This window comes from Cynara cardunculus, assembly GCF_001531365.2.
Source record: "Cynara cardunculus var. scolymus isolate 2C chromosome LG 11, CcrdV1, whole genome shotgun sequence".
Taxonomy (NCBI): Eukaryota; Viridiplantae; Streptophyta; class Magnoliopsida; order Asterales; family Asteraceae; genus Cynara; species Cynara cardunculus.
In genome coordinates this window covers 21714914-21726536 of record NC_037538.1, presented here as the reverse complement: position 1 = coordinate 21726536, position 11623 = coordinate 21714914, and positions in this window count along the sequence as shown.

Here is an 11623-nt window from a genome sequence, read left to right as displayed (position 1 = left end):
AGTGGTTTGCATTTGATCGCTCCCCTATATATATATATATATATATATATATATATATGTGTGTGTGTGTGTGTGTGTGTGTGTGTGTGTGTGTGTGTATTGTACACCTGTATATGTACACATATGTACATGTACATATGTATATAGACTTGGGATCACGTGAGACCAATGGTTTTTCCTGAGACCCGTAAGACCAATTCTCAACCCTTGGATTAGATTTACAATCTGAATATTCATAATGTCAAAATTGCCACGAGAATGTAACATCCAACTTACTTCTTCCATTTATGTTGCTAAACATGTTTAACTAAGTCAATAAAGTATATTATGGGTTTGTGCTTACTTATGTTAGTTGAAAAGTGAAAATGATAAAAATGCATAAAAATGTGTCTAAGTGTGCACTATAAGGCCATATAGAGGAACTCATGTTGTTGTAGTAAATAAGTGAAAAATATCAAAGTTAAATTAGAATATGGACCTCTAGATCGAATTAGAGGCTGAAATTTTATACTTAAGCTTCTTATAAATTAATTAAGAGATCTGAAAAGTTTCGTGCGAAACGGAGTTGAAACGACCAAGATACGCATGAGGGACTAAATCTGCCAACAGTGTCAAACTAGGTTGACAGGAAATTTGCACTCTTTAATGGTATTTACACCTCCAGAACTTTCACACACACTAGAAGGTGCAATTTTCACATAGGTATACTCTTCAAAGCTCAAAATCAAGGAGATTTAACAAGATTTTTGGTGAAATTGAAAGATTAAGCAAATGTACAACACTATCTTGAACTCATTTCATGATTTGTTTGATGTTTTGTTAAGGATTTGAGAAGTCTAGGGTTTCATGTGGTTGGGATTTTTGGTATTTTCATGTTATAAGATGGTTGTATAACATGATATTGATGTTAGATGGTGATTAGTTTATGTTTTTTTGCTATTACCGTAAAATCGGATCTATGATAGTGTTGGGTTCGAGTATGAGCATTATTATTGTATTCAAGTTCTCCATATTTCACATGTTTTGTAATAGTGTAGGTTTATTGTTTTCTTAGTATAAATAAGAGTTTCCTTTGTAATTATCATTAGCAAGTCATTAGCAATTGTAATATGAAATTAGCTTTGTAATTTTTTTCTCTCAATTGTTCAAGAGATTTGGTGATCTACTCTCTCTTCATCTTAATTCTTGAAGATCATAATCATGTTTGTATGAGATTGGGAATTTCAATTGTTATCAGAGCATGTTTGCAGGAAGAATGATTGAAGAAATAATCATGATCTACACAAATTTTCTGGAGATTTTTTTTAAGATTCATTGTGTTCTTGATTGTTCATCCTAGATCTTAAATTTTTTAAAATTTTTTCTCATTTGTAGATGTTTAGGTGTTAAAATCATGTCTGTTGTGTTCATTTTTTTTTTGTAATTCATTGTTCATCTGTTTTTGCTTTTTGATCATCAATCTTTAAAGATCTGAAGAATTTTAAATTTTTGATGTTCTTCGTGTTCTTGCTAAATTCTTCAAAAAAAGTTAGATTTTGATCCAAATTTTTTCTGAGTTTTTGTAATGTTTGTGTTTGAGGGCTGTCTTTGATCTTATTTGATTGTCTTTTACAATTGAATCTTGTTAGTAAACCGGTTTAGAATCTGCAGGAAGTAAATTGAGCGATCTATACTTGGTGGATGTTCAAGATTTGAGGCAGCAAGTATTTGACCGGATAAGATCATCTAGACTAAGTATTTAAGCGATTTAAGAGAATTCGAACACCCCTTGAGCGAGGATTGACCGTATTCGGACATCAAGTGAGCGGTTTAACCAGCGGATTTAAATAGTTGTGACCAGTGGATAAAAGGCAGTTGTTTGACCAACAGTTAAAAACTTTGTACGATTTACATACAAGCTGTGACCGGATATATAGAATGTATTGAGCGGATAAGTTGTTATTGTCCTATAAAGAATAGTTGTATATTGTCCAGTGGTTAATAACTTTCTTGAAATTTATAGCTGTGTGATTTATAGCTGTAAATTGTCTGTGTGTTGACTGATTTCTTATTCGTGCAGTAAACTCAGTTTTCAGAAAAGCTTCTGCAGTAATCATGCTTAGTACATCTCAAGCAAATTCGGTCAACATAGAAAAGCTTTGAACGATTTAAGAAGTTGTCTTGAGCGGATGTTGAGTGTACTTATAGTAGCAGATTCTGAGTCTCATGAAGTGAGCGAATAAGCAGCATAGCCTGTGCAACTTAGTTGACTGTGAGCGATTAAGGCGTGTTTAACAGTGTTTTGTGTGATTTAAGACTGTTTAGTGACCGGATAAGGAGCTTTGCTTTGAGCTGTTTAGAAACCAATAAGCGATTTAGATGTTTTCTTGGTGAGCAATTTAGCTCTTTATCAGACATCTCTTGAGTGCATATAGGTTATGTTGTGTGTAGACTCGAAAGATTAAAGGCCATGTAGTGAGCGAATGAGCAACATAGCTTGAGCGATCTTGACTGTATAAGGAACCAGTGTTGATCAGACTTGAAGTTGCTTTGACCGGATTAGTAGTTGGTTGTTGAACGGACTGGACTGAGTGATTTAATTACATAGGTTGAGCGGTTTAGAGCTTAGTATCTTGAGTGTGTTACAACAGCATCTTGATTGATTTAATCAACTTTTTTGAGTTGTTTTGTGCTGTTTAAATCACTCCTTGAGAGGATTAAACATTGAGCGAGTTAAGCATAGTTGTGAGCGGTTTAGGCTAGTAATTGATCAGTTTAAGTAATCTTCTTGAGCGACTTAAGATCATGCAGTAGCAGGAGATATTTTTTAATGTAGTGAGCGGTGTACAACTGGATTAAGAAACTTTGTTGAGCTATCTAGAGCAGGATAGGTGGCTGGTTCTTGAACAGTTTAGACTGTTTGATAATCTGTTTGGTAACCGGGTTTTGACAGCATGCATGTTTGACTGCATTGAGCAATTTAAAACTTCCATTGACTGTTTTAATATACTGTGAACAAATTTATCCGGATTTCCATTTTCTTATCCGGATTTCTTCATCGGACATCATTTGTTTGGATTGCTTGTTGACTTGATTGATCTTTGACCATATTCATTTTGTCCGTATTTCTTCACCGGACAACAGTTGTTTTGATCGGATTGCTAGTTGACTAGTTTACACTTTGACTACATATATCTTATCTGTATTTGTTGTCAGAACTTCTTAGTTTGTTAAATCTTGAAATTGGTAGAAATTTTTGTCTAAGTGTTGGATTTTTTGAATTTTTAAAAGAAATTGTGTGTAACTGTGTGATATTTTTTGATATTATTTCTTTGATCATTTTTCTTGAACTGTATAGATCCTATATCTGATCAATCTTATTTTTGTTTAAAATGGCAGATATTCTTGAGGAGGAGAATAAAGTGTTGAGAACTCAATTTTCCATGCTGGAAAATAGTATAGTGGATTATAAAGACAAATTCATAAACATGTTTTCTGAGAATTATGCTAATGTGGAACTTATTGCAAGTTTACAAAAAGATCATAAAACAACATTGGAAAGAGTTGAGAATGATTTGAATTATAAGATTAATAAACTTGAGAAAATTATGGATTCTGAAAGGAGTGAATTAGATGATGAAATTAGAAGTTCAAATAAGATAAAACAAGATTTAGTCAATAAACTTTATAAAGCAGAGTCTGAACTGAATGCTGTAAGGAATTTTCCAGAAAAGAAAATTAAAGAGACTGAAGAGCTTACAGAGAAACTTTTAGAAGCGGAAAAGGATATGAATGTTGAGAGGAAAAAACTTGAGAAAGAGAAGAAGAGAGTGATTGAACTATAAAGTAAATTTGGAATTGAACGTGTATCTTACAAGAAAAGGATTAACTCTCTAGAGCTAAATGCAAAAATGCTTTTAAAGCAAATCTCTGATTTTGAGCAGCTAATCATCTTGGAACGAGCCAAGAATGATAAAGAAAAGAAAGACATCTCCGAAGACTGTCAGAGTCAATTACAGAAATTATCTGAAAGTATTGATCTAAAACAAAAGGCTTTAGACGAAGAGAAGAAGCAATTTGCTCTTGAGAAAAGAAATACTTCAAAGAAGTATACATCAATTGCTAAAGAGCTTGCAAATAAGAAAAAGTGGTTTGACATCGCCTCGGAGAATGACAATAGCAGCTCAGATGAAGAGAAACGAGAGTTGATAAATCAGAAGAGAAAGTTTGAAATGCTTCAGAAGGAGTTAGAAGGTAAACTCCTGGACAYTACAAGCAAATTGTCTGATCTAAAGACAGACCTTGAAACTGAGATGAAGATGAAAACTGAACTTAAAATTAAATTTGATTTAGTTACTGCTGAAAGAGATCAGTTATTAAAGAAAGTAAAAGACTTTTCACGTGCTAAAAGCCCAACTGGTTCTCAATCACAGTGTAAAACTTGCTTTTATGACTGTCTCAAATCGAACAGTTATTCTAGCAACCCTAAATCTACTGTTTCTAAGAACTATTCTCGTTCTTCTAATCAGTATTATCAAGGGTACGTCATTGGATCACCCAATTATTCTTCTAAAATTAAAAGCATTTGGGTTTGTAAATCTGAATCTGTTTTATCTCGTACTCCTGTTGCTACTAATAATCTTCCTTGTTTTGTGAGATCCAATTCTGACTTGATAAATCTTAGCAAGAAAAGGATCATGTGCTCCACATGTAAATCAACAGATTTTGTGAACAAGAAGATATATAACAGTTGGAGTACAGACAACAGATATCAGAACAGTTCAAAAGGTAAGAACAGGTATGATCACAATTATTGGTACGAATCATATTTTATTTCTGATCATCCTGTTCAAAGTACTAAAAAGAATACATCAAATAGGAATAGATGGTTTGGAATTACAACATACCCCAACCCGATACTAACAAAATAGGACCCAAATTCATTTGGGTACCAAAATCTACTTAATCTGGTTTTGCAGGTGTGTCAATTTTGGGCTGATCAGAATATCATATCAGTGATACACCGATGCAGTAGGAGTTGTAATCTATTTCAAATGAGGCTTCTGAACAACACAGTTCAGGACCCGTGCTTTACCGAGTGTGGTTCCTAAATACACAGTTTAGGACACGTGCTTAAATTGTTTCCTTTTTTAATTTTTGAGCTTAACTGAAACATTTTTATAATCTACTTTCTAGGGGGAGTCTCTAGAAATTTTTAAATAAATGTTTTCTGGAAGTGAATAAATTTTTGGAAACCAGTATATTCTCTGAACAGGTATTTCCTGAGATTTTACTTGTGTAATTYCTBRTCGTACATAACTCCAATACCTGTTTCAGCTATTCTTCAAACTGTTATTATCACGTCTCTTATAAGAAAATCATTTTCGGTGATAATACGCTCGTTTGTATTCAAATTTGTTTTCTAATATTTTTTTAAGTTGATTGATAAACATTCAATATTTTTTTAATATCAGAATCTGTAAACTCGTTCTTACAGATCTTCATTCATTTCTCTCATATACCGAATAATCTGTTCGTTGTCGCATCATTCCTTATTGATTGTGCTTAAAGCCATATTTCTTGATCAATTTTTATCTGATCATTGTGCTTATTTGCAATAATAATTTTCATCAATCATTATGATCAACTGAACTTACAGTAATTTGAGGAGAGACTGAGTGCTTTATAGAAATACCTCTATGGAATGTCAGAATCAACAAACCTACCCAAGAGGACAACCATATCTGAGTGAGCTTTAAATACAAAAGGGTTTGTGTGCTGAGACTAAAATGAAAAAAAGAGGGGTATTTGTTGTGAGCTAAAAGAATTGACGAGAGTTGTGTCAGGATTAAAAGAATATAAGAATCCTGTTCCAAACTTCTAAAATCCGGGCATACCACATAATTTATTAGTTCTCGATTCTTTGGAGACTAATATTGAAAAAGGCAAAGCCTAGGCCAATTTTTGTCACAACCCCACCAACTACTCATTTATCTCTCAACAGATAAATGTTTCAATAACATTTGGGTCATGTAGCTCATCATCTATCAATTTTTCATTCGGAGAAAATTGATATTGAATCAGAAGGATATATGTTCCCCCCCCCCCCTTCAAGTCTTTTTTTATCACATATTGAGTATGATAAATTTGTGTAGTCCATACGGTTTATCTTTTTGAGCCTAAATAGAAGCATATATTGCTTTATCTTTCTACACTACACAGACTGCATTTTATATGTTAATTTGCCAAAACATTCATAGATATGTTATTTTTAAGCTATCAAAGATTGAATGGAAGACCTGGTGAGATGAGCATCAAAAAGTCTCATATATACAGTACATCTGTTATACTGAGTATATCTGTTATACTCACAGGCCAATCTTTTTTATAAGATTGAAATCAATTTCATACGTTGAAATTGGCTGTTACCTTCCTATTCCCTTAATCTGAAAAGATTAAACAAGTAGATTTGAAAAGATCTACTTACAATTTCTTGAATTGACGGCTTACGCGGAGGATTTCATTCATTCTTATGTATGATGTAATGATTCTCATTTCATCATAAGGGGGAGTATGAAATAATGAATGAAATGTCTAATTCCGAACATTATACGGGGAATTTGATTTAAAGATCAAGGGGGAGTAACTTCGAAATTGGCAAAAGACTCAAAAGAAGTGCGACTAGAGATGATTACGAAGATTATTCCGATGCTAAAAAGACYGAGAGATGTTGAATGTGAAGATCCATTTTACAACAGTTTACTGAAGATTGTTTTTGAAGTTTGTTATTGTTTCTGATCTACATTGTCAAAAAGAGAAGATCATCGCGGTTCTACATTCGAGGGGGAGAATGTTAGAAGATCTTTCTCAACAGATAATTGTCTGAAGATTTCAAATGAAGATTGTTTTTGATGTTTCTGAAGAAGTCATAAAGAACATAAAGAGACAAAGTTCAAATGAAATTCATCCCGCGCAAATTCTTTCAAGTCTGAATACAAAGGGGGAGAATATTAGGACTAAAAGTCAGTGTAAAATTGTATTCGTCTTGAAAGCTACTATTGTCTATAATTAAAATAGACATCATGTTTGACTTTGTTTGTAAGGTTTGACTTTGACATTTGACTAGTTTGTTTGACCCTATAAATAGGGTGTTGGTTCTTGTAATTGTTGTAGAGCTCATTTATAATATTCATATACGTAATAAAAGAGTTGACCAGATCTTTGAGCCTTGACTTTTTCTCTCTTATCTCCTCTCAAAGTTCTTAAAGGTTTAAATCCAGATCTGCCATGGATTCAAAGATGATTCTTGAAGATTGATCAATTGTGACCTAACAGATAGGTATGGATTTTAGTAAATAAGTGTATTTCTTGTTAAAATATGGTAATGTATCATGTTTATAATGGTAAAGATGAATAAATTCAAGTAATTTATTCTTTTGTAAACTTATGATCAAAATGTACAAGTATTGAAACATATGGTACAACTCATGGGTATAGGTTATGGAATGAGAAATTATGCAAGATTTCATGAAGTTTTGCTAAAAATAGTTAAAATATGTTAGTTTACGTTGAAAATATGAAATTTGGAGCTGAATGGGCTTTTAGAACATGTAAAAATGAAGATTTTCGAATGAAATGGCAGTGTAAATGCGTAAACTTTAAAAATTTGTATAAAATCGTAGAAAAAGTTGCATTGGTTAGATATGTGAGTCTAGTTTATTTTGTATTTTGAGGTCATGGCATGAAAATGGATCTACCATATGCAAAACAGGTCTGCAAGTGACCTTGGTACATAAAGAAGTCAATCTAGGATAGTCAAAGTTTGTTTAGCCATAACTTGGAATTGCTTTATTGTTTGCTTATGAAATTTGAAATGTGCACTCCAGGGATATTAATAAGGATATCTGGAGCTTGGCATGGGCTAATTCCATTGTTGGGTTGGAAATGGAAATTTCCGCGTCGGTTTGAATCATATCGAATCATAGTGAGTTTATATCGAACGCGTACTTACGTGTATTATACATATATATTTTTTTTCTTGAGCGTGTCGAGTCCCTTGGTCTTGAATTGGTATTTGTTGTTCATTCCGAGAAGTCGGTTGAGTCTGGATCCGAGACTTTCTTTTTTTGTCTATAGGTAAACCATGATCTACGGGTATTACTTTATGTGATATGTCGTAGCATGGTGTATGTCCACGTATCCCAAGGAACGGGAGGTTGGGTGTGGCATACCCGTTGTCGTACTCACGTATCCCGAATGGTAAGGAATCGGGTGTGAGTACTTTGCATTGGCCCAGTAGATGAAGAGGGGGTGTAGTGCACATATTTACTCTATTCTTGTTGCTCATGCTACTGAATTATTATGATCGATATGGTTTCATTGTCGCTAAGTACTTTGGGAGTTGTATGGCTTCTTGATACGTTGATTTGATTCGGTACTGAAATCATACATGTAACCCGTTGATTCCAAATTTAATTACAAATTTGTAAGGTATGTTATGTACTCATTTCTGGTTTAATTATGATTGAATAAGTGTTCATTTGACGTATTAAGGATCAGTGAGTCGTTATGGTTTTGTTAATACAATACGTGATATGTTCGGCACAATTTGAAAGCTAGAGATTAATCGGTTTTGCCTCCTAATTCTTTTGTTAAGATATGTATATTGCATCTAATTTTATGCTTTAATATATACTTACTAAGCGATTCGCTTATCCCCTTAAATTAAAAAATCTCAGGAAAAATCGATACGGGTCGAGATAAGGGCAAGGTGGGTTAGCTTTCGGTTGACACATAGAAGATTTAGAAGTATCTTTTGGTACATGTTTCGTATGTTTTTGATGTTTCGGGTTTGTAATTATTGCTCGTATGTTGGGTAGTTATACTATTATCCCGACTTTTGGTTTGTAAAGGTCTTAGTTTGTAAGTTGTTTAAACTATTTTCGAGGGATGTTTGACTTATAGGTCAAACTAAACTTAACTTTTGGTGGATAATTAGAAATTGTATCCCTTCTTGGTTTCGGGTAAATTTTTTTTGATTGGTTAAATATTCCTAACAATTTGTATTTTTATTTTAGTATAATCGCGATGTTACATTTGTCCCTCTCGTCAATATCGTATATATGTCAAAAAGCCAAACCCAAAGATAAAACTAATACAGAATCTGAGATTGTCGATATAACACAAACATATAAAACAAAAAAAATATCGAGTATCGACATTGTCGATGAAGACTGAGGACTGAGCAGCAACGTCGATGAAGATTGTTGATGAAGACCGAGGACTGCGTAGAGAGCTGGTCGAGAGAGGAGACGGCAGCAACGTGGTGAGAGAGGAGACAACAGCAACAACGTGTGAGAGGAGACGGCATCAATGTGGTCGAGAGAGGAGTCCGAGAGCGTCTCGTCAAGAGAGGAGGCCCGTAACTGTCTAGGGTTAACGAGGGTTTGGGCTGGAAAATCAAAATTTCCGACGGAAAAAGAAATTTTCTAAAAAATTAAGTAAAAATCCGTCGGAATATTTTTTAAAAAATGCTTTTGTTTTTTTTAATAGCTTTTTGATGGAAAAAACTTTTTTATAAAATTTACAACGGTGTTTTATATTTAAAATAAAAAATTAAAGCCTAAATAATATTCGTTAATGATCGATTGAAGTTAATAAGACCCAATAGCTCTATTAAAACCTAGTCGAACCGAATAATACCCATTAAAATCCACTAAGATCCAATAGTATCCGTTAAAGTCCAATAGATTCATTAAAATCCACTAAGATCCATTAAATTCCACTAAGATCCATTAAAACCCAGTAATACCTCTAAAGCCCAGTTGAACCGAATAAAACCCAATAATATCAATTAAAGCTTAATTGAACCGAATGAAGCCCAATAGTAACCGTTAAAGCCTAATTGAACGAAATAAAACTCAATAGAATTATTAAAGCCCAATAGGTTCATTAAAGCCCAAGTGAACCAAATATTGCCCAATTAGTACCCGTTAATGCCGAATTGAACCAAATAAGACCCAATAGCTTCATTAAAGCCTATTTAAACCACATAAAATCCACTAAGATCCATTAAGAACACACAAATACCTGTAAAAATCCACTAAGATCCATTCAATTCCACCAAGATCCAATAAAACCAAATAGTACCTGTAAAAGCTCAATTGAACCGAATAAAGTCCAATAGATCTATTAAAATCCAGTATATCCTTTAAGGTCCACTAAGATCCATTAAAGACCAATTAGTACCAGTTAAAGCCCAATAGATTCATTAAAATCCACTAACATCCATTAAAACCCAGTAATACCTTTAAAGCCTAGTTGAACTGAATAAAACCCAGTAATAACAATTAAAGCTCAATTGAACCAAATAAAGCCCAATAGTATCCGTTAAAGCCTAACTAAACGAAATAAGATTCAATAGAATTATTAAAGCCCAATAGATACATTAAAGTCCAATTGAACCAAATAAGGCTCAATTAGTACCCGTTAATGCCAAATTGAACCAAATAAGACCCAATAGTTTCATTAAGCCTATTTGAACCGAATAAAATCCACTAAGATCCATTTAAAAACCCAAAAATACCTGTAAAAGTCCACTAATATCCATTAAATTCCCCCAAGATCCAATAAAAAACCAATAATACATGTAAAAGTTCAATTGAACCGAATAAAGCCCAATGGATCCATTAAAGTCCACTAAGATCCATTAAACCCCAGTAGATCCATTAAAGTCCACTAATATCCATTAAAGACCAACTAATACTCGTTAAAGCCTAATAGATCTATTAAAGTCTACTAAGATCCATTAAAGACTATTAGTACCCTTTAAAGCTCAGTTGAACCGAATAAAACCCAATAATACTCGTGAAAGCTCAATGTAAACGAATAAAGCCCAATAGTACCCGTTAAAACCCAATTGACGAAATAAGACTCAATAGATCTATTAAAGCCCAATGGATTCATTAAAATCCAATTGAACCAAATAAGGCCCGATTAGTACCCATTAATGCCGAATTGAACCGAATAAGACCCTCCATTAAAACCTATATGAATAGAATAAAATCCACTAAGATCCATTTAAATTCCACGAAGATCAAATAAAACCCAATAATACATGTAAAAGCCTAATTGAACCGAATAAAGCCAATAGATCCATTAAATGTAAGTGAGCATACGACTACTCCATTGGTAATGTTTAAGAAAAAAGTTTTTATTTTTTCCTACAAAAAATATATATTTAAAAAAATTAAAATTTCCGAATGGAATATAATTTTTAATTATAAAAAAATTAAATTCCGTCGGTAATTCTCAAAGAAAAAAATGTTTTATTTTTTTCCAAGTTTAATATTACCGACGGAATATAATTTTTTTATTAAAAAAATATTCCGTCGTAAATCCGTAGGTAATTTTAAAAAAATGTTTTATTGTTATTTTTTCCTACCATATATATATATATATATATATATATATAGATGAACGTTCAAATAAAAACTTGACCCATTTGTGTAAACTGTGTAAACCAATCTCATCCATTCATTTTTTTGATCAATGGCTAAGATTACATTACTTTATTTTAGGAAATTAAAAATTAAAAAATAATTAATATTTATTTTATTTCATCAATAAGGGTAGAATCGGTAAA